Consider the following 5000-nt stretch of genomic DNA (forward strand, 5'->3'; position numbering starts at 1 on the left):
TTTGTTCAAAGTAAACGTGCCGGCCCACCGAGACACTCAATAAAGAGCACCCTGGTAGGATTTCAACGGGGTCCGCCTCGGGACGCACGAGCACGCACGAGGCGGCCGCACGCCTTCGGCTCGCCCCACCGGCAGGACGTCCCACGATACATGCCAGTTAAACACCGACGGGCGGTGAACCAACAGCGTGGGACACAAATCCAACTACGAGCTTTTTAACCGCAACAACTTTAATATACGCTATTGGAGCTGGAATTACCGCGGCTGCTGGCACCAGACTTGCCCTCCAATAGATACTCGTTAAAGGATTTAAAGTGTACTCATTCCGATTACGGGGCCTCGGATGAGTCCCGTATCGTTATTTTTCGTCACTACCTCCCCGTGCCGGGAGTGGGTAATTTGCGCGCCTGCTGCCTTCCTTGGATGTGGTAGCCGTTTCTCAGGCTCCCTCTCCGGAATCGAACCCTGATTCCCCGTTACCCGTTACAACCATGGTAGGCGCAGAACCTACCATCGACAGTTGATAAGGCAGACATTTGAAAGATGCGTCGCCGGTACAAGGACCGTGCGATCAGCCCAAAGTTATTCAGAGTCACCAAGGCAAACGGACCGGACGAGCCGACCGATTGGTTTTGATCTAATAAAAGCGTCCCTTCCATCTCTGGTCGGGACTCTGTTTGCATGTATTAGCTCTAGAATTACCACAGTTATCCAAGTAACGTGGGTACGATCTAAGGAACCATAACTGATTTAATGAGCCATTCGCGGTTTCACCTTAATGCGGCTTGTACTGAGACATGCATGGCTTAATCTTTGAGACAAGCATATGACTACTGGCAGGATCAACCAGGGAGCTGCGTCAACTAGAGCTGAGCAGCCGGCCGCCCGGGAGTGTGTCCCGGAGGCCCGCGCGAACACGCAAGCGTCCGCTCAATTATTCCGCAAACAGGAGGAGGCTGGGCTCCCCTGCACGATACACCTCGAAACCCTCTCAGGTCCCGGCGGCGCGCAGCGCCGTCCTAAGTACTTGGTCGGGTTCGAGAGAGGCGCAATCGCCCGGAGATAGGCGAGTAGACGCTTTCAGTGCGACCACCCGTGCTCCCAACTGAGCTTGCCGCTGCCGACAGAGGCCCGGGAGCGTGCTGTCGTGGTGTTGCCGGCGGGAGACAACACGCGGCCACAAACAGTGGCCGGGCAGCTCCAACGCCAGCGCCACAGAGGGGCAGAGCCCCACTTGGGTGCCAAAGCGAACTCTCCCAGCACAGCGCACGCGCCAACACATCCGCACAGCTGCGATACAAACCACCTGCGAGAACCGCGGGGGCGACCGAGCAGCAGACGGCGTCGCGGCGCCGAGTGCCGGGCGGCGGCGCATCCTCAACGCACACAGTCCTCAATCGGACCAGCACACTGCAGATGTCCACCGCGCTTCGCACCGGGCCCGCGAGGACCCACTTTGGCCGCACGCCGCCGCGCGCTGGGTGCGCCGGCGCGCAGCTGCGCCGCCTGCCGCGTCCGTCGGCCGGCGCGCCTGCCACTGGGCGCCCCCACCAGCCGGCTGTAGCGCGTGCGCCCACGCAGCGCGCGGCCAGCACGCCGGGCGCTCCCCCCTCACCGGCCGGGGACGGTCCCACCCAGCCACCGCCGCGTATCGCTTCATACCCACATGCCCACTCACGTTCGTGGGTATGACGGGTGTCGCTGAAGCAACCAGTTAATACCTGTACCGATTTTCGCAATCAATGATTCACCTCCAGCGTAAACAACCGCGCAACAACGGATTTCCGGTTCATTTGCGTAACTTGGGCAGCAAACGTAGACGTCCATCTACATTTGCAAATTCAGTGGGTCTTGCATGCCTGGATGATATGCGTCACGACACGCCACATCAGCCCACATACATGCTGCGACGTATGCACGAGAGAACACGTGGAAGGTGGCCCGCGTACGTATGCGAATGCCATTGCACAGCTGCGAAGCTCATTGAACACGCAAACTCCCGCCTGACGAACTAGAGGCGACAGGGGGGCGATATACGTCTTACAGCAGTACACATTACAGTGGATAGCGGGACCATGTGGAACGTACGCAACACTCGCTAGATGTTGTGAGGGTACGCACCGTAACATGAATCAATACGCAGGACACCAGAGAGTGCGAGCACTGACCTATGTTGAGAGGGTTGCGATTAGGCAACGCTACATGAATGTTTCAATTCATATAACAATTACAGGTCAGGTTAGGGCGCAACGTGGGTTAGGTTAGGGCCCAACGTAGGTTAGGTTAGGGCCCAACGTAGGTTAGGTTAGGGCCCAACGTAGGTTAGGTTAGGGCCCAACGTAGGTTAGGTTAGGGCCCAACGTAGGTTAGGTTAGGGCCCAACGTAGGTTAGGTTAGGGCCCAACGTAGGTTAGGTTAGGGCCCAACGTAGGTTAGGTTAGGGCCCAACGTAGGTTAGGTTAGGGCCCAACGTAGGTTAGGTTAGGGCCCAACGTAGGTTAGGTTAGGGCCCAACGTAGGTTAGGTTAGGGCCCAACGTAGGTTAGGTTAGGGCCCAACGTAGGTTAGGTTAGGGCCCAACGTAGGTTAGGTTAGGGCCCAACGTAGGTTAGGTTAAGGCGCAACATAGGTTAGGTTAAGGCGCAACATAGGTTAGGTTAAGGCGCAACATAGGTTAGGTTAAGGCGCAACATAGGTTAGGTTAAGGCGCAACGTAGGTTAGGTTAAGGCGCAACGTAGGTTAGGTTAAGGCGCAACGTAGGTTAGGTTAAGGCGCAACGTAGGTTAGGTTAAGGCGCGACATAGGTTAGGTTAAGGCGCGACATAGGTTAGGTTAAGGCGCGACATAGGTTAGGTTAAGGCGCAACATAGGTTAGGTTAAGGCGCAACATAGGTTAGGTTAAGGCGCAACATAGGTTAGGTTAAGGCGCAACATAGGCTAGGTTAAGGCGCAACATAGGTTAGGTTAAGGCGCAACATAGGCTAGGTTAAGGCGCAACATAGGCTAGGTTAAGGCGCAACATAGGTTAGGTTAAGGCGCAACATAGGCTAGGTTAAGGCGCAACATAGGTTAGGTTAAGGCGCAACATAGGTTAGGTTAAGGCGCAACATAGGTTAGGTTAAGGCGCAACATAGGTTAGGTTAAGGCGCAACATAGGTTAGGTTAAGGCGCAACATAGGTTAGGTTAAGGCGCAACATAGGTTAGGTTAAGGCGCAACATAGGTTAGGTTAAGGCGCAACATAGGTTAGGTTAAGGCGCAACATAGGTTAGGTTAAGGCGCAACATAGGTTAGGTTAAGGCGCAACATAGGTTAGGTTAAGGCGCAACATAGGTTAGGTTAAGGCGCAACATAGGTTAGGTTAAGGCGCAACATAGGTTAGGTTAAGGCGCAACATAGGTTAGGTTAAGGCGCAACATAGGTTAGGTTAAGGCGCAACATAGGTTAGGTTAAGGCGCAACATAGGTTAGGTTAAGGCGCAACATAGGTTAGGTTAAGGCGCAACATAGGTTAGGTTAAGGCGCAACATAGGTTAGGTTAAGGTGCAACATAGGTTAGGTTAAGGGATGGTGTATGAGGGGGGAGGGGACGAGGTTCGTTCATAGTGATGATGGTAAGTGGACGCCTGAGGCACCCTGAGATGTGTCACGTCAGGATGCACCTTTGGCTCAGGGGAGGTGGTGCGCCGGTTCTGTGGGTGTGGCAAGGGAGTGGCAGACCTGTGTCTTTCATTTCTGCCATTGCTTATATGCTGTGAGACACGCCAGTGTGGTGGTGTTGGCTGCACCCCTGTGTAGCACATGTGTGGGTGTTTGTGGCTTATCTGCGTAATGATGGTTGTTGGAAGTGTGAGATATTCTGTTTTTGGGGTGGACCTCCTGGTTTTGTTATCATAGTGTGAATGGTGTAATGTGGCGGAGAGGATGCACTGGATGTTGTTCCATGGTGGTGCTTAGATATTGTGTCTGTTACAGCCAGAGAGTAGTGTGTGATAGGGTGTCTGGGTGACGTGTAGTTCACATTGTGTGCACAGACTGTCAGCATGTATAGGGACAGTTGTATGTCGTATGTCATCTATATTCCGATGGCTCTGCATCTATTAGTTATCAGCTCCATGTATCAGTTTAATCTGGTTGCAGTCTCGTGGTGTTCTATCTCTGTACAGTAGTAGAGGTGCGACTGCACTACGTAGCTACCCCTTGCGGCAGCTTTCCCCGGTGTATGGCATATGATTATCAGCAATGAGTCGATTAGTGACAACTGGTCGTGTGACAACGTCACATGTCTGCGGGTGGGATACGCTACAACCTGCTTGTGGGTCAGGGCTCAGTAATGCTCTCCTCACACTGAGCGCTCGGACCGTCATTACCCGTCTGCGTGATATATTGCGGAGCGCTTTTAGCCATTGCCAGAGTCTTTGCGACTGCGAGTGCAACGCCCATGGGGACCGATATGGTAGGGGCGCTTCCTAGCTGATCGCTCAGCATCGGAATCCGTACTGTGAGCACGCAATCGCGCACAGACTTAGAGCATGTGTAGGGACAGCGGGAATTTCGCATCTTGGATAAAACGCTTCATGAAACGGATGATATAGGGGTGGATTGCAACTTACGACTGCGAGAAAAGTCCGCCGTTCATCCGCTGGAGTTGCAATTTGGGCAGGTGACGTGAGGCACGTACGGGGGCGGGTGGCGTGATTGTCGGTGGACGACGTCGTGCGGCGCAGGGACTGGCGTTGGTGCTCTTGTGGTGGACAGTGGATGCAGGCTTTGTGGGTGGGGTCGGGAAACGGGTACTGTGGGCCCATCGCCGTCGTAGTCAGCTTGGCGTCGCATAGATGGCGGTACTGTTTTTGTGGTGCGATCGACATGGTGGTTCTAGTGCTGTCGGATGCGCGTAGATGGGGCTATTGCATGTGGTTTCGTCGTGTTTTCATAGATGGCGATGCTGTGTTTTGGCACTATGGTTGGCGTGGTGTCATTGCATTCCTGTAGATGGCG

At 54.3% G+C, this 5000-nt stretch overlaps 1 non-coding gene across 1 annotated transcript in view; it reads right to left on the reverse strand.

Annotated features, from left to right (window-relative positions):
- LOC126197063 (small subunit ribosomal RNA) overlaps positions 1-853 on the reverse strand; it is a 1909-nt gene extending 1056 nt beyond the window's left edge. The window contains exon 1 of the ribosomal RNA XR_007539468.1: positions 1-853. This exon is cut by the window's left edge and continues 1056 nt beyond it. This is a non-coding gene — a ribosomal RNA (small subunit ribosomal RNA).
- Positions 854-5000: the final 4147 nt, after the last annotated feature.

Source organism: Schistocerca nitens, chromosome 7, assembly GCF_023898315.1.
Source record: "Schistocerca nitens isolate TAMUIC-IGC-003100 chromosome 7, iqSchNite1.1, whole genome shotgun sequence".
NCBI classification, from domain to species: domain Eukaryota; kingdom Metazoa; phylum Arthropoda; class Insecta; order Orthoptera; family Acrididae; genus Schistocerca; species Schistocerca nitens.